The sequence below is a fragment of the Protopterus annectens genome, chromosome 2.part0, assembly GCF_019279795.1.
Source record: "Protopterus annectens isolate FY-2018-M chromosome 2.part0, PAN1.0, whole genome shotgun sequence".
Lineage (NCBI taxonomy): Eukaryota > Metazoa > Chordata > Ceratodontiformes > Protopteridae > Protopterus > Protopterus annectens.
In genome coordinates, this window is record NC_056728.1 from 1,094,836,001 (window position 1) to 1,094,856,582 (window position 20,582).

Consider the following 20,582-nt stretch of genomic DNA (forward strand, 5'->3'; position numbering starts at 1 on the left):
TGTCCCGAGCTTCCTGTAAAGTGAACAACATCACCAGGCCTTGTGCAGTATGGTAATGACAGATGTACTGGGTGTTCATGGACAATACATAGTATAACATACTGACATATACACATTGACAAACACATACAGTCATAGACACATTTAACAGACCTGGGTTTAGCAGTGTTGACAACCTTATCAGTGAGTCCATACTGTTACAGAAGTTTTGCACACAGCACATTCATTATTGGGCTGAAGAGTGCCATGAGTTACCTGTATGGTTGATGGTGACAGCGGTCCTCATACAGTGGACCTTGGGACATATACTGGGAGTACCATGGTGTAAAGACAGTATACCCAGCACCCCCAACCCCAAACTGGATATTGTACTCACTGGAATCCATGATAATGCTCTGACATGCCCACAATCACACATTTACCAGGACTGCAATACAAACCCTTGTCTATCTAATTATTTCTACTACAGGGATATGCATTTGTTGCAAATGCCACAGAGATAGTAGGGTGAGGGTTTTGTTATTGCTCTCCTAATGTCAGCAACATCACCATCCTTTATAATGTATGGCAAGGTTTAGCGTATTTGGAGAATGAGGCCTCAGAATGCTGTCTCCTACAAATATGCACACTCACACACACTTGCACACACATGCACACACACATACTCACATTTACCAGGACTCAGAGGGTAACCCACACCTATCTACCTAGTGTTATACTGGTACTGCAACCTCCAGGTAGCCCATAGGGTGAAGAGTGTAACAAGGTAAATGTAATGTGAATTACAGCAGCAGCCCCTTCTAAGTGTAGCAATGGGGGGTGTAGTGGGTGTGAAGGCCCTCAGAGTATTTTCAACTACAAGTTTACAAACACACAAACACTGGTATACTCAGTAATACACACAGACACATTTGTCAGTACTGAGGTCCATAGGCGCAGGTGCTCCTAGGTGTGTACCAGGCTAATGTCCATGGAAAGATGAGAAGAGTAGGGGATGTGGGTACACTGGTATCATGCCACCTGACATTTGACAGCAGGCCATCTATCAACTACTGCAACTTGAGTGATCCCCAGGGTGATAGTTAAATTCAACATCCACTCATCTGGTTTTCTCTTGAAGAGGGCCAGTGAGGTGCTCCAGTTGACATGTATGCAACATATATTGCATAACATGACTAGTGTCTGGGTTAGGGACCTATACCCAAACATGTTCTGTTGACTGTGGTAGTCTGGTTGAGGTATCCATGTACACAGACAACCCTCTCCTCCTCCCAACAAATTCCAACACATGTGAGAGATGCAACCATATAGCCAAACTGGAGGCTAAGCTATCTCAACTTAGTACTGGCATAACCAGTCAGAAGGAGAAGGAAACCACACTCACTACAATTCCAGTCTCACATAGACCTACCACGACAGCAAATCAAACACATAAACAGACAAAAACATACTCGGAGGCTCTAAATAAAAATCTGCCTAAGCAGCAGAGACCTCCAAAGCAGGCACCCAAGCAACCGCTACCCCAAAACAAAACATGTGCAACACATAGCTCACAAAGCCAGTGTGCCGAACAGTCACAGCCCTTAAGGCTAAACAACACACCACTGATACACTTGTAATAGGTGACTCTATCATCAGGCACACTGACATCCCGCTCACCAGGCTGAACAAGGAGAAGGTCACAGTGAGCTGCCTGTCGGGCACTAGGATCCGCCACATAACACAAGCTCTCAGGTCACTCCAAGGCAAATACAAATATGACTCGGTCATTGTCCATGCTGGTGTGAATGACCTGAGATGTACCTCCCTGGACTACATGAAAAGAGACATAGAGGAGCTCTCTGAGCATGTAGCCCAGGCCGGTATGACCCTGACATTGAATAGCATCTTACCCTCACCAAGAATGATGCCACAATATGAAGACAAGATGATTAATTTCAACAATTGGCTTAAGTATTGGTGTCATTCAAAGGTAATCCAATGCCTGTCAGCCTAGGATGACATGCTCGACAAGCCACGATGCTTCGCTAGGGACAGCTTGCACCTGTCACCCCTGGACTTTCGGATATTGGCAAAGGCTCTTGCTTCCCCCATAGTGCCTTTTTTAGGCAAGGCTCAAAAGACAAACCCACCTCCATAGGTATCACAAGGGATAAGAAACTAAGAGTAATGCTACTCAGTGCCAGAAGTCTAAACCTCAAGATGCACACACTCAAAACTCTCCTTAGCATGGAGAACATCGATATCTGTGCAGTAACAGAAACCTGGTTCCTGAGAGCACCCCAACACTACCAGGTTATACCTCATACCATGCTTTTCAGCCCCAAAACTTGGACCGAACCACAAAAGGAGGGGGAGTATCAATATTCGTCAAAGATACCCACACCTCCAGGTTGGTGGCAAAGCACGAAGCATCAGAGACTATCCATGTGCAACTAAACTGCCTTCCAGTTTATAGCCTGCTACAGACCACCCTCCCAAACCCAGGAACCCCACTCGGCCTTCCTGAGAACACTGGAAAATATGAAGGTCTCTCCAAACACCATTATATTGGGCTACTTCAACTACCCAAACATAGACTGGGAGCATTACTCTAGCTCCAACGCCCTAGCCCAAAGGTTCCTAGAATTTATAAACTCAAATGCTATGGAACAACTTGTTACCACTCCCACAAGAGGGGAAAACATACTGGACCTGATCATCACCAACATGGGGACTCTATGCTTCAGACTAGAAGTGTATCCCTCACTGGTAAGATCAGACCATAAACTAATCTCACTGGATATTCACATCCCGACCCCACCCCCTGCCCAGAAAACCACAGTGAAAAACTTGTCTAAAGCAAATTTCACACTTCTCAAAACTGAGGTGGAATCCTTCAAAGCCCCCGAGCCTGTGAAAAATATGGCCCAGACCGCAGAATCCTTTATAAACGCATTCTATGAACACCTTCAGGAATGCATGGATCATGCAATCCCAAATAAAACCAAGACCCAGTCCTCCAAAGGCAGACGTCCTGTCTGGTGGACCCCAGCCATAAACAAACTATACAATAGAAGGAGGAAGCTACTACATGACAGAGCAAAATCCCAAAAAGGGAAGGCATCTCTGATCAGTATTAGCAAAAAACTATGGGAACTCATAAAATCATCTAAGGCCAGCTTCAAGAGATAAATTGCACAGGACACTAAGGATAATCACAAGGCTTTCTTTAGGTATGTTAGGAACCTGTGTGGAAATTCCCAGATATGCTCAGAATTAGTCCAAAATGACAAAAAATACATCTAACCCACAGACATTGCCAACATCCTAGCTGACAGGTTCAGTGCAAACTCCCCCCCCCCTCCCCACCAAGCAAATATCTATCCCAGTAGAGTGCTGCCGCCCTGACATCTCAGATGCTCAGGTAAGACCTGCCCTCTCCAAAGCAAAAAACACAGCATCAATGGGACCAGACAGTGTCCCGGGCTGCGTCCTACATGAACTCCAAGAAGAGCTAAACCCAAACATAAATCTACTGTTCAATCTCAGCCTTACTACAGGATATGTACCCAAACAGTGGCGTACAGCAACAGTGGTCCCTCTCCACAAAGTTGGCGCCTCAACGGATCCTGGAAACTATCACCCCATAAGCCTGACTAGCTTGGTCTGCAAAGCTATGGAAAGGATCATCATGGACCTCATAAATAAAGATATTGGGGACCTACAGACACTGGATCCTACCCAGTTCAGCTTTGTTAAGGGCAGATCCTGACTCTTAAACCTAGTCAATTTCTTTGAAACAGTCACCAAGGCCATTGATGAGGGGAAGGTGGTCCACACAGCCTACCTGGACCTCGCAAAAGCCTTCGATACAATACCCCACTCGGGCATTATAGATAAGCTCACTAGCTTAAATATAAACCCCTATGCCACTACATGGGTTGCAAACTGGCTCAAGGACAGAACCCACATGGTTAGAATTGCTGGAGCCATGTCAGACTCCAAAATAGTTACAAGTGGCATTCCACAAGGCTCAGTCCTGGGACCTCTCTTGTTCGGTATATATTTCTCGGAGGTACAGGCCAACACGGAAGGACTGTGGCTGACCAAGTTTGCAGATGACTGCAAACTTGGTGCCATAACCGACTCTCCAGCCGACACAAGCATCCTCCAAAAGGGCCTCATAGAAACAGACAACTGGTGTGAGAGCCATGGCCTCAAGCTAAATGCCAAAAAGTGTATAGTCATCCCCTTTGGCAAAAACAAAGTGCCCACAAATTACCACATAGGTGGTAATCCATTAAGTACAGAAGAAGTAATTAGGGACCTGGGGACCCAAGTTGATAGCAATCCCTCATTTGACAACCATGTGGCCAAAGTGGTTAGAAAAACATTTTAGATAGCCCACCTAATCATGAAGGGATTCACATCTAGATCAGGGTAGGTCATCGTGCTTCTTTACTCATCCCTCATCAGGCCCATAATTGAGTACAATGCCCCTTTTGGGATGTACCTTACCAGACACCTGCAGCTACTGGAAAGACCCCAAAAGTACCTCACCAAGAGGATCAAAGGGCTCAAACAGATGCCATATGCTGCCCGGTTAAAGAAACTCCAGCTCTACTCAGTGGCATACCGCCTGCTCAGAAGCAATCTGTGCCTGACATATAAAGCCATGTCCAACCCGGAATTAATGGACATGCTGCACCTCAGAAAATCCAAATCCCATCGAGCTATGCGCTCAAGAGACTTGAACCTCAGCACTGAAATAAATAGGACATGCTGGAGGGACAGATTCATAACCCAGAGGCTGCCTTCACGCTGGAATAAAATCCCAGTCCAGGTTAGTCAGAGTCCCTCATTGACTCTCTTCAAGAGGAATCTTGATGAGTGGATGGGAGATCATAGGTTTACCCCGGGTATCACTTCTGTGTCACTGTTAGACAGAGGCACAGTATACTAACCTCGGAAAAGAGCATAGCAAATTTAATTTAAAATGGGTGGCGAAAGCTAAACACACTCTGGCTAGGCTTATAAATGCCCTAGGGCAGGTAGCCTAGTATGACCCTATGAACCTATGAACTATGTGGTGCATACAGAATGGGGTTTCCTAGCTGTGGCATTCATAACACAGCTGGGCAGACATGCCAGTGTCAGTCAATCAGAGATTGCCTGTAAGCAGCCAAGAAGAATGTCTGACATCTATACAGAAGACAGAAAGAAAGATAGCCAACATGTTATGCATTAGGATGAATGTTTCAAAAGATAGACGTCTGAAACTGATAGGTATGCCATTACTACATGACAGCAGTCCTCAATGACATGTCCTAAAAACATAGTAGTCTACAGTTAATATCAACAAATCAGATCACTATCCAATAGGAGATACATAAAAACATACAGCTCAAACACCAAGAACACTATAGTCAGTGCTCCGAGTCCAACTTTGCGTGCAGGTGTGTATGGTTCCAGTACAACAATCTGCAATCTACTCTTACTTGGAAAAGCACTGTTAAAAGTAGTAATGTAATGACACAATACATGCAAGTGTGACTGCATATAACCTGGGATACTACCCAAGTATGAAACACATACAAAGAGAAAAGATTGTGGTACTACCCATGTATACTCAGGTGTCCAATACAGTATACTCACACCACTTGCTACTGTAATAACAGGACATAGAAGCATGTTATGTACATGGAATTAAATACACTTATTAAAAATGTCATTAGCCTGCTATTTGATCAGCCTGGAATGTGATCACTGGTTACCAAGGCTAAGCTATGCTTAACAGGTTTAAACATTGGTTAAATGTAAATGCTAAGCAGATTTGCACACTGATAAGTGAAGTCTACACAGGGTAAGCGTGTATTCATTTAACCATACGTTAGCAGTGCTTACTATCATGCAAATCCCTGAACACCATCTTAAAGCCGCTTTAAAGCACTTTAATCACCCTGTCTTCATCAGCCCTTGTTCTGGCCAGCAACAAAATAAACAGCCCATGCAGGTCTTGAGCCCAGGACCCTGTACACTACAATTTCAGCACTTTACCACTAAGCCATCTGAACTGCAAAAACATCTGTTGCTTTTTCAATTATATCATTCAATACATGTACTGAATAGTAGTGAACAACTGCTTTGAGTACTACAATTGTTTACTAATTGTTGGTGAAAGCAGCATAGAATCAGTCATGTTTCTATAACTAAATATAAACATATCAGATAAATATGGTGAGATACAGCTGAGAAGGAATATACAAACTCATGTTTACACATAAAAAGGATATATATATATATATATATACATACATATGTATATATATATATATATATATATATATATATACACACACACACACACACACACACACACACACACACACACACACACACACACACACACACACACACACACACATATATGAGCTGCCAGGCATGTCACCAAGCACTGTTTACACTACAGGCAGACTGCCACAACACTAACTCAGTTTTCCTATGAGGGAATACACATGTAATTGCAAATATAGCAGGCACTACAGGCATGTAACAGCATGGAGTAACCGACACCAGTGTGAAAGTGCATACCCACAACTAATTTCAACACAGTCATAGTCACATAATAGTAAGGCTAATTAATAGTGCAGTATATGGACTATGTGAACAAAACCCATCATCATGTTTGCCACTCACACACTAACTCTACATATACTGGCCCAATTCACAGTGTAGTCTGATCCTTGACTGTGTGGTATGGGACATGTCTCAGTCTGGCCCTACAAACATATAAGCTGATAGGGTACCAGAAACTGGAGCAGCATGCAACATCAGATAGAACAGGAACCAAGACCACTGACATCTACTCCAGTCTGTACACAGGCCAAATAACACATTCACAATACACTGCTATACAATACTGACACTCTATCAACAATCATCATAAGTACACAGACCTCACTACTGTACAGGCTACAACAGAATTTCTAGGCTTTGTCCTCAAATATAAGGCCTCCTATACATAACATGTCTGGCAATCTGATATATCACTGGCTTGATAGCTGGAATGATGTCAGTAAATAATGATATACTGTACATATCCTCCTTTTACTGCATGACATATGGACAAAGGGTGATGGACTTAGGGGACAGAGGCACAAACACAGGGGCATTATTGACCTATTGCTGTTATAAACTGATAAAATTGCTGGTGTAACAGGATTTGTTGTAACATATCTCTTCTGAGGGATATGAAGTCAGTAGCAGACATGGATGTTACCATTTACTGATTGTAATCATCAGAGTATGCTAATGAATTTATACAGACAGAAAATGTATAAGTAACACACCAAATCTAAGACTCCAAACTCTGGCCAGTCTGCAGATAGCCTTATAGGTGAGAGTTTTCTCACCCACATAACACTGTCATGTCAGTCTTTAAATCATGCAGAACAGTCATATCCGTACGAACCCTGTTAAACCAACATTACTTTAAATGTAAAATAGCAATACGTACATACTGTCCCCATGTCTGGTACATCCCCCTCCTGTTTGTTGGCCTGTCTCCACAGTGTTTGCTGTAAGAGGTATTTCCAGCTACCGTCTGTGATGCTGTTTGTCAGATACCCACATGAAGTCCTGCTTACAGTGAAGGAAAAGGGCCAACACCCACATGAAGTGCTTAGTTAAGGGAGTGTGTTTCCATGCAATTGGCTATAGGAAAGATACCATAGCTGTTCCACATGCAATTAGCAAGTGGGGGACTCCAATTCGTGCACAGGCCATCAGCTGATCATGAACATTACCTAGAAAAGTCAAGCTTCTCCCTATGTAAAACAGATGTATTTCTCTACATCTACTAGAAAGAGAGAGAGACAGAAAGAAAGAGAGAAAGAGAGAGAAAGAAAGAAAGAAAGAAAGAAAAAAGAAAGAAAGAAAGAGAAAGAAAAAAAGAAAGAAAACAAAAAGCAAGACCATCACAACCAAACTACAAAAAGACATCTGTGAGACACACCAATCTACCTGTGAAATACAGCAACTGAAACAGGCAAAGAAAAAAAAGGTATGTGACACAAGTAATCATGTAATGGAATGCAGTAGGATTTATGTAAAAGAGGTAAATAGAAAGTTGAACAAATATTTCCCAACAACACTTGCTGTACTGATATACTACTGATCAGAACCTATGGCCATATCATCTGTGTCTATCTGTAGTGACATAGAACACAGCTCATGTCCTGAGTCAGTCACATATGATTACTACTACTGGAGTGTGGTTTGAACAATACTGTCTGTGACCCTCCTAGGCCAGCTAATGGTATGTCACATATATTCAAATGTTAATTGTGAGTACTAGTATGATATACATGTGTATATATATATATATATATATATATATATATATATATATGTGTGTGTGTGTGTGTGTGTGTGTGTGTGTGTGTGTGTATGTATATATATATATATATATATATATATATATATATATATATATATATATATATATATATATATATATGTAGTAACCCATAACGGGAACAGTTCATTTGTAAAACCATGCATCTGGATTCATGTATTGCACTTACAAGGCAGGCCACCTGTGAGGGCGGCAGAAGTTGTATCAGCATGATGTTTCAGTCAGGTATGATACCTCATGCTGCCATATGTCTCAGTACACTCACTGTGGCCTATTTGTCTATAATATCACATCTATGGGCATTGTTAAGGCACACAGATCATTTCTGACCATGCATAGGTTGCAAACATATGGATATGTCAGACACACACACACTTCAACTAGCATTATGGCTTGACATTTCACCAGGTTATTGTATCAAGAAGTGTGGCACACCTGAGATCCATCAACAGTACTCGTTCATCACAGAAGTAGCCCCAGTACTTGGTAGTTATGTCCACCCCTCCTCCATGTTTGTACGGCAGTTATCTGTGCTTTCACCCATTAACGTGGAGCACTTGTCCATTCTGAGGCACTGTTGCAACTGCCTCATGTACACAAACAACCCTCCCCTCTAAACTCCAAACATGCAGACCTGTGAGGGTTACCCATATATCACCCAATGTAGACATATGTACTCTCCAGCAAAGACTGGACTAGCAGGTCATGAGGATATGATCAACACCAGCACCACACCATGTGGAACATGTAGCTCAACATGACACCCATTTTAACAGCCATGACATACAGTGAAAAGCCACACACCCACCTTCCTAGAGGTACTCACTGGACATTTACCCAAACAGCATAGATCAGCAAGACAGACACCCAGTCAGACACTGCGACATGGCACACACCAAGGGACACATATTTAACCTACACAATGTTTCCCTCCACCTAAGCTCCTAAAGTTAACCACCTTGCACAATACAGTGATCATGGGCAACTCATTACTGAGGCGCACACATATCTCACTCACTAAGTTAAATATGGCTCAGGTAGGAGCCAAATATCTATCACATGCCAGCATTCAACACATGACAGAGCCAGTCATGGTATTCCACAACAACTATGAGTACCACTTTGTATCCATGTGGACATGAATGACTTGACAAGAGACATGATTGAACTCTCTGATTATGTGGTCCAGGCAGGTGTGATAGCAGACCTGGGCAGTGTACCCCTGTCACCCAGAATGATGCTGCGGTACTATCAATAGATTGACTGCAACATTGGTTTATGTGTTATGTGTCATTCTCAGGGTATTCAGTGCATCTCTGCTTGGGATGACATGATTGACAAAACCCAATGACCTGCCACAGATGTCTTACATCCATCACCACTGGATTTCCAGATGCTGGCTAAGTTTCTTGCCACCTTTATGATGCCTTATTAGACAGTGTTCCTGATGTTATTACCACCATAACAGCTACACGTGTACTCAATCTGAGGGTCATGCTGCTCAACAGTAGACATCTAACTGTCAGGATGCAGTCACTCAGAGCAGTCATTAGAGTGGAGGACACATGTCTGCTGTAATGGAGAGGTGGTTCACCGTAGCAGACAGCAGACCTGAATATCAGGCTATGACATATTCCACATCTGTCAGGCCCCAAAAATGAACCACACCACACCTCCACAGGTGGTATTGTCTTCATATTCATTAGGGGTAGGAACACCCTTAGACTAGTATCCCATCATAATGCATTGGCGATACTTCCAGTAAAACTGCCTAGGGGTAATAGTGCAATCCAGACCATAGCCTGCTATGGTTCCACATCTAGGTCCCTACACTGTCAATGCACATTCCTCAACATTCTGCCATCTATGATGGGCCAACACAACACTGACATAGTATGAGTCTTCAACTACCCCTCCATCACCTGGGGAAAGTGGTCAAGTGCCAGTACAGTGGCCCAACAATTCTGGGAGTCATCATTTCCATTGTCCTGGACCAGCGCATACTGACGGCCAGTAGAGGATGCAACAACCTTGACCCGTGTTGACAACTTAGATATGGGACTGTTGCTCATCCACAGATGTCAATCCCTGTATGGTGAGATCCACATAGGCTGTAATCAACATGGAACTCAACATGTCAGCTACAACCCCCACAAAGGTAACCACCTTGCAAAACCTATCCAAAGCTGGCTTTGCAGCCATGAAAACAGGGGTGGATGACTTCACTGCACCCAAGTCAATGAGAAATGGCTGCATGACTGTAGAAATCATACACATATGCACTGTACAAACAGATACATTAATGCATGGTATTAGCCAGAGTCAACTGAACCCAGACACTGTCCTCCAAACACTGGGAGACAATGTGATGGCCCTCTGCCATTAATAAAGTGTAGATCAGAAGGAGGACACTGTTGCAGAGAAAGGTGGTGTCCCATGACTGTTGAACTCCCTTATTAGCCTCAAACACAACTTTGGATCACACATGGAATCCCCTACAGACATATATCATGGCAGAGATACAGCAGACAATGACAACAGTCACAACAGCCTTTGGTAGTTACATCAACAACCTCCACAGCATTAAACACAACACATTTAGTGCCAGCTTTACCCCTCTCTCCCCCCACAAGTGAAGTGGTGTCTGTCACCAGGATGTAGCCCTGCAGCATAAACACACGGTATGGCAGTGTGGTGACACATCCACCATGCCATAGGCAAAGTACAGTATGTGCACAGAAATCTCTGGTCTGAAACACAGTGATTGCATATGCCTCACAAATTATAGGGCTGAGGGCTATACATAGGTATATGTTGATTTACATCTGTTGTAGAATGGAGAATGTTATGTGTTGTTGTTTGGACACACCTCCGATTGCTAAAAACCACAGCCACACTGGATATTCATCAAACAAATACACTGGGATTACTATTCACACACACACACACACACACACACACACACACACACACACACACACACACACACACACACACACACATTTGCCAGTACTGAGTTCCATAGGTTCATTGCTTCATAGGAATGTAGTAGGTCAATGGGCCTGAAGGCTGTACAAGGCTAGCCCAAGGAATACCCTGGCATCAAGCCACATGAAAATAGTCCCTAGTGTGGCTCTGGAGTATAGTCACTGGAGCGGTCCCCAGGGATTGGTATTGCATTCCCCATCCACCCATCCAGATTTCTATTGTGGGTGGCCGGCGATGTGCACTGCTGCACATGTATGTGATTTATATTCCATAACATGGACAGTGTCTGGTTTGTGCACATGTCCCACATGCATGTTCTTTGAAGTGTGGAAGTGTGTTTGAGGTCTGTAGGGCATGTTGTGTGGACAGATTGGTATCTTCAGAAATAGCATTCCTGACCTCATTTGTTGAGACCTGGCTATGTAACTGATGTAGTGATTGCACCTACCTAGACAGTATGATACGGGGATTCACTGGAATTATTGGTGTCTGTACATACAGGGCATGTGTATAAGGCATGGTATTCCCTTTATGGAGTACGTTTGCAGACTCTACAGTTGTTGCAGGCGTCCAGTGGGGAATATGGCAAAAGGGTCACTGTACACATTGATTGGGCTAATGAGGAGATGGAACAGGGTTTCATGTCCTTTTACTTACTCCATAACACACACTCCATCAGATGTGACACATCAAAGTACTTACTGATGTCAGTGGTGCTACTGTGGTCGATAGGCATGTAGTCCACTGTAATCACACCATGGGTAGTATCTTGAGGCAATTTGCAGGAGAACTACTGATATAGTGGTTGCTGCCTAGCCAAGAGTGTTTGTGTATGATCCATGGGTGGAGAGTAGTCTCTGATTATTATAAGGTTCGCCTATATTGTTCACTAATCCATATTGTCACATAGTCATTGCACATGGCACTAGACATTTATGGCTGTGGATTGTCTACACCAGCCTCTATGGTGTTTGACAACTGTTAGCCTTGTAATGTGGACATTGGGACATATAGGTCCTCAGTATAATAATGTAGCAAAACCCACCCCACAATGGATCCTCGTATTACACAATCACACCCACACCCTCCCAGGATACTGATGAGACACACACACACACACACACACACACACACACACACACACACACACACACACACACACACACACTCTCTCTCTCTCTCTCTCTCTCTCTCTCTCTCTCTCTCTAGCTCTCACTTGCCACTACTGAGTTTTAAACCCCTACCTACTTATGTATTGCTACTACAGTATCACACATTTATTGCACGTGCCATAGAGCTTATATGTTGGAGAGCTGTCCAAAGGTATCTTTGAAGGTGAGTGACATCAGCAGCACTGCTAAAGGAGGGGTAAGGAAAGTGTAGTAAGTGTGAATGACATCAAAATCAGGTGTCAACAAAGATGCACACAAACTCTCTCACACTTTCACAAAAGCCAGAACCAGAATTAGAACTCCCACCTAACTAGATTGCTAGACTACAGTATTATACAGTTATTGCGAGCACCACAGAGCTTACAGGAAAATGACTTGCCCAAAGGGTTATTTCAAGATTATTGACATCAGCAGGAGTGCTAACATGGGCAATGGAAAGTACAGTGTGTGTGAATGGGCCATAAATCATTCCTCTGGAAATACACACACACACACACACACACACACACACACACACACACACACACACACACACACACACACACACACACACACTCACTCACACACAGCTTTACATTTGACAGGACTGAGTTTACAAATGCTACAGGAATACTTATTTGTACTATAGTGTTACACAGTTATCACAAGCATCACATACACTATAGGGCTGAGGGCTACCAAAAGGAATGTCTACAGTGATTGACATCAGCACATCATGTGATATAGGCCAATGGGATGTGTAATGGGTGGGACAGGCCTCATAATGGAATTCTCTCTGTCACTATCTGTCTCTCTATGTTCCCCACATGTGTGTGTGTGTGTGTATGTTTGACATATTATACTCTGTTGGCCTTAGATATGTGTGAATATTCCTATCCAATGTGTGTGAAGCATAAATGGTGTACAATTTGGTGTGTGGGTACAGACATCTGCAAATGACAGATATGTTAGTCCACTGTGTTGTCAGACATGGGCTTCATTTCTCTAAGTGTAGGAGCATGCCCAGTATGACCTTCTGTATTGAGTGTGTGAATCCATTCGGGGTAGGGTTGTACTCCAGTCCAAGGTTTGGTGTTCTACACCTACAGCTAGCAACCTGTTTCTGCAGGATAGCTGTGGATAGGTTGACAATATGGAGTCACAGTGGGTGAAAGAGAGGGGGATACTGTAACTATTGCTGTTTGTGCTGCTTGTGTTACATGATTGGAGTTAGCAGAGATATTCAGACATATGTACTGTTTTACACTGTGATGTATTATGTCATCAACTACTGACAGATATAATTATTTGCACACAGTTATTTACCAGGAAATACAAGATGAATGAAGCTGAGTTCAGTATTGTGGGCCACAACCTCCACCTTCTTGCACACTCCTGCCATCTGGAAGGGTAGCTACAGACACTTGCTGATGGGTCTGTGTAAATGGTCCAGCACCTTGTTAGTATGGTGGCTGAGGATCCCCTTCTTGTACATATATTGACTTAACAGATTGGCCATATCCTGCTTTGGCCATACCTCACAGTTGTACAAATTCATCCAGGTTACCCGCAGGCAGGGCTCATATATCTGGTCAGTTCCATGTCACATTGTGGTTTATGAGCATCTTTTTAGCCACCCATTAATGGGCTTGCAATTTGTCAACATGGCTTTGCATTTGTGTTCTGTTGACTGTGTTAGGTTGTTAGTTAGGACCCCATGAGATACCATACACTGGCACTATGGGTGAGGCACAGGCCTTTGACAGAGGACTGTAGGCCATTTGGTAGTGATGTGGGCCATTTGTAGCAGACCAGTGCATTCTGTTACTCATACATTCCCAGGGTGTAAGCCAGTGGATTCCCCAGGGGTGACAGGGTAGGTGTGTGAGGTGTTAATGGCAATACTTCCTGTCCATATTGATCCATTGGTGTGGATGCAGGCAGGGTGCTGCTTACAGCTAGGGACACACCTGCATAGCACACCTCTTCAGCATGCTGCATACAGAAGAGGGGTCATATTGTACTCATTCCCAATAGCAAGGATATGACCGGTGATAAACTTGTGGCTGATGGTGAGGTGAGTTGAGTGCATGTGTGATATGGAAGCTACTTGCAACTGACTCATAGATATACCTGGGACATTCCCCTTATGCTGCCTTGTGCGTGGACATAGGCAGTCTTTCATTACTTTATAAATGTGCCTTTTGTGGTCTGCCTGTGATTGGCCAGACTACACCAGTGTTCCGTACTACATGGACAACTAATGTGCTGCTAACCTGTATGTACAATTCCAAAGTTGTGTGCAGTTGACAGTAACATTATATGCACTCTGTCTAGGGTGCTTCCACCTGTGTACTGTGTGTATATATGGGCCCACATTCATGGCATGTCCATCTTTCAGACGGTGACAGATATTGACATCTGCACAGTGAGCATGGATGACTGCTGACATGGATATCGCTGAGAAGCATTGTGGTTGGCACTGCTGTTGTCAGAACATGGCCCTGTCAACCACAGTACTGCCCATAGGCCACTGAGACACAACTCTCCATGCCTACATGCTGACCACTTCCAGGCAATATTGAACACACAACAACCTAACACACAGACCCCTGCATATTGTACACATGCAACAATCTATCCTGGAGATTGGGCCAGCTCAGGCAATCTGTGCTCCACTGATATTACTCATCACACTTACATGTTACTGCATTTCTACATAGAATTGTGGGGGGAGCACACCTGATGACTTTAAACATTTGCTATGACTGTACTGGTATTTCAGGTATTCTTTTGTCTTCCATTTCATATTGTATTCTGACCTATCATGCAGGCTGGATGCATATCAGTAGAGTACAGATCTTAGGTTTTATTGATCTACATTTCAGTTTCAGACTTTTTATCCTTCATAACTAACATACAACTGCCAGACCTGTTGTAGTCTGTCTGTGTAGGTCTGGAGGGGGGCTGTTCATCATTGCCATCATTTGGAGGCCTTAGCCTAGCCATTCTTTATGATTATCTACACCTGTCCTGCTGTCTGAGGCTGATGGTGGGTATGTGAGCCTCACTGACATGCATGTGTGTGTCCTATGGGCACCCACAGTTATTTGGGCCACAACATATACCGCAGTGGGATTTGTCACCTTGTCTAGTACTGCCTAGTATGTTGACACCAGTATTTGTTATGGATTTCATGCTGTCCATATAGGTGTCTGCTATCTGTTGCCATCCCATTTAACCACCCAGTTCCCTTGCATGCTTGCATCCATACCATAGATACAACTATCAAGAACATACTACTCCATTCAGTAATTGATAGGAAGAGTGACTTACCTTGTAGCTGGGCCAGTATTGAGGATGGTGCTGGAGGGCTGACTATGTTGGATGCAAATAGTACACTCCCTAAACAAGATAAAGCACAGATAGTGTCATGTTTGGCATCTCTTTTACTGTATGTGTAAGTCAGAGAGAGGTGTCATTCCCTGGGTCCCTACCATGCCAGTGTATGTGCTATGCCTTGCATCTTTGCCAAGGCCTGAGCATACTGGCATGCCTCCTTCTGCCTACAGGGGTAGGCTCAGGTAGTTCCTCCTCCGAGTCACTCAGTGTCTGTGATGGCCCTGGCAATTTTGGGGGGCTGTGTGGCTTTGGCCCGTGCTGTTCCTGCTGCTGCTGTTTCCACAGGATTATATTGTGTAGCATGGCACATACTATGAATATTTGTGCACATGTAGCTGGAGAGTATTGCAAGGCTCCACCAGATATGTCCAGGCAGTGGAACCATGACTTGAGCATCCCAAACACACACTCCATAATGATTCTGGTTTGTGCGTGTGCCTCATTATGGAGTTCTTATTCAGGTGCGTTTGCATTTCTGAGGGGAGTCATCAGCCATGGCTCCAGTGCGTAGCCAGCATCCCCCACTAGGTGGCCATATGGGATGTCCCGACTGGCAAATGAATGTTAGATCTGTCATATGCCAGATGTGGGAGTCGTGAAAGCTTCCAGGGCTGCCAGCACACACATTCATGATTATGCCCTGGGCATCGCATATGACCTGGCAGTTGATGGAGGAGAAGCCCTTTTGATTTATGTAGACCCTACCCCACTCACCAGGTGGTGCTTTGATGTGTATGTGCGTGCAGTCTATAGCACCCTCTACCTCAGGGTATTCTGATATTTGGTGGAAGAGATGCATATTGCTGGTCAATGCCTCATGAGTGTTGAGGAAATATATGTGCTCACTTGCATGTGCTGACATGGCATCCAGGAACTGGTGGAGTACTCTGGATGCTGATGCCTGTGAGATCTCCATGATATCCTCAGTTTCCCTTTGGAAAGTACCTGTGGTTAGTATTATTAAACCTACACATACCTTAGTATCCACTGGTATGGGTTCCCCTCTGTCGGTTCTGTGTGTGAGGTGGGGCCGGCACAGCTCAACAATCTGCTGTAGAATGTCCTTGTCCACCCTATAGCACTCCACTATCTCCAGCTAATGTAGCTTCTGGTAGGTTACCCTGGGTCTGTACACTCTTTTCCTCCTCCTCACTGTGGGTTAGTCATCAGCATTCACATCCTCACCACCCTCAGCCTCTTGCAAATATTGATGTATGAGAGTGACAGCAGCCCCTAACATTTTGTTAGTTTTGTTAAGTAAAATTTCCTTGTCTGTGTACACACCGGTGGTGTAGAGTTTGTGGGAAAAAAACAAACTGAAAGGTGGTTGCATAATTTATAGTAGTCTGCTGGGCTGCTGCCTGTGTAATTTGCTGATTCTGATGCATTTCACCTGCCAGCTATGCTAGTTCTCCTTGATTGCCTTCCTACTGCTGTTTCCCTTCCCATTGCCTTCCCATTTAAGCCCCAAGTAGTGCAGCACATACCCAGTGCTCAGATGTGAACAGTGATGCTATTTCCTGTTTTTTCTTTGTTTTGTTTAAAACCCAGTGTGTGGTACTGACACCCATTTAAGCAAGGAAAACAGTGCTCAACAATGTGAGACACACCCCCTTCCTTGGCTGTGCTTAGCTAAGGGAAAACATGGGCCACAGAGCTCCAATAAGCTTTCAACATGCATGATGCATCCCCTTATGAGGTCATCCACCTCTTATACAATGGTACTGCTGCACCTACACAGTTGGGTACAAGCTAACACTGAGCGGAAATCTGTGATTAAGTATCAATCCCCTCATTTGGATAAACCAGAATGCTAATCCATAGTTACCACACTCACATTGAGCCTTCCCTTAGCAACCATTATTCCCTGGTATTGTTGTCTTATGATGCCATTGGCTATTATGGCAAAATTCAGATTTGGGTATAAAAGCTTATCTCCCCCTTTTTTTTTTTATTTTCATGGTGATCCCGTTTGCCCTACCCTTAAACAGCCGAGATCGACCAAAAAAATAAAATTTGTTTTTTATAAGATTTCGCCTATTTTTCATGCCAATGGCCATATATTTGGCCATTGGCATGCTTACTACATAAAATACATGCTTTCTTTCGAGCTGTCATGCCTCTGTTTTGTAATTTGCAAAAATGTATTTGGTTAATAATAGAATACATTTTTGCAGGTTACACTATTCCTGAACAGACATCTGCCTGCTTCCTGCATCATTAATTCACCTCATTTGCATGGTTTTCACCAGCAAATGAGGAAATTAGCATATGGCAATGGTGTCCATGTGGGAACAGTGTAGGGGCACTTGTTCACTTCTCAGGGATTTGATCCTGGATCACTTGCCAGCCATATTGCATGCAACAGCTGTTGCACTAGTCCTGCACTCCGTGCAGAGCTTGCTGAATCCAGGGGAGAGTCTTCTCTGCTTTCATGCATGCATTCACTCACACATGCAGAGAGAAACATAAAGACCCTCACACACATGCGCACACACACACACACACACACACACACACACACACACACACACTCTTTCGGTTTCCTTTATTTTTATTTTACACTAACTAAACAACAAAATCACTGCTTAGCAACTATAAAATAATGGCTCGATTGATCTCCCTTTCACTCACATGCATACATGCAACTAGACACACACACACACACACACACACACACACACACACACACACACACACACACACATACATACTTTTTCTTTTAATTTTCTTTCTTTTTATTTTTTTTACATTTTACATTCGCTAAACAGCAAAAATGCTGCTTAGTGGGCATAAAGTAATGGCGGACATTAGGTTTTTCTGTCCAAGCTTCACAGCGGCTTGATATGATGCTGTGAAGTTGTGGACTCGTGTTTCAGTGGGCATCATTTCTATATTAATACCCTGTTGGAGAACATTTGTTCTCCAATCAGGTTGTGATCTATAGATCGCCCATTCTCTAATTAATAATATGGTTATGCCTCATAAGCTCTATCAATGCCATCTGAGATTCCTTATCAATTTCTGGAGTAAAAGTGCTGGGCAGCATCCAGGAGCCAGACAATGCCGTTCATACTTCTTACAGTATAGTCTAAAATAGATGTACATAGGTGCAACAGAATGAAAAAGTTGCCACATCCAGTCACAGATATATATCAATGGCAGTAAACACCATCCTCACGTGATGGTTATATACCTGGTACAGCTGTGATAAGCCAGCATCCTGCCTGCACTATTCTGGGTATGGATCAAAGAAGCATTGTACATCAAACTAACTTTTAAATACATGCATCATTGGTTATATAACCCAGACATATGTATGATGTAGAATATAAAATCAGTTTTGTGCCTGCATTGTATTTGTGTATATCTTCCAAAAGTAATGCACATGTATTGTAGAAGACCAGCACAACATCAACAATGCACACACACACATACACACACACACACACACACACACACACACACACACACACACACACACACACACACACACATACACACACACACACATTAACATGGAAAAAAACACACACATGCCATCATAATACTGAGGCACATATAGTTTTAAATGCTGCATGATATAATGTAATGCATATGTTGCATAACTGCACAACACAATATGATATTGAGTGGGTACATCAGTTATACAGCACAATCAGACATGTATGCAGAGACTGGCCATTAAATTCCAGAAAAGGCCGCAGTCATCTGTAGGGATAAATAGCTATGACAGTGACCCTACGTGCAAGGGTCTGTTAATGATGGCATCCATTTTTATTACTAAGGGTATAAATGCATGTCAGTGTAACATCTGAAAATGTTAATGGGACAGAAATATAACAACCAAGCCACAATGAAAAGGACATAAAAAATAAAAAAGAAGAGTAATGCATACAGGCACATCTTCCCAATACCTGTTAATTAACATAATTAAGTCCATCCACAATGTGCACATCAATCATTGATAATATTCCCCGCCCCCACCAACAGGACACTTGAGGGAACATCATAACTGTGACCCTTGAAAGTTATATATACAACTTCAAAACCACACAGTGACAGCTTCAGACAATGTTCTGATGTCTTAGGATATCTATGCAGGCCACCCCCATGGCTGCTGTAGATGTGTGGTCTGTAGAATATATGGTGCCAACTCAGGTATAGATTATCTAGTATGGAGTTGTATCCACCATTCTCTATGATTCTCACATTGCAATCATGTTCTCCTTAATGACCTGAACAATGTCACCAGTGTTGTAAGCCTCAGACCAGTTTCCTGAGACAATCACACAGTGCTGAGACAATCACCCAATGCCACTCTGAACACTAAACTTACCTGAAAAGGTCATTGCATATACCACCTCAAAGATATGTCACATTATGCTACCACTTCAATGACTAATATTAGACAATACTGTCTGTTCACAAACAATGCTGTTCAAATTGTCTTTAAGGGTAACATAGCTCTGGATACAGTTTGTTGGGTCAAGTGCACCAAACAAAGGGTGGCATCCAGTTACTGCAACCCCTGGTTCATGGGCTCATCTTGCCCTAGTATGCTCCATGTGAATTCAGAAATGCAGTCCACTTTTGCAGTGAAATCTAAATCCATTCCAGGTCCAGCATATACAACCAACAGC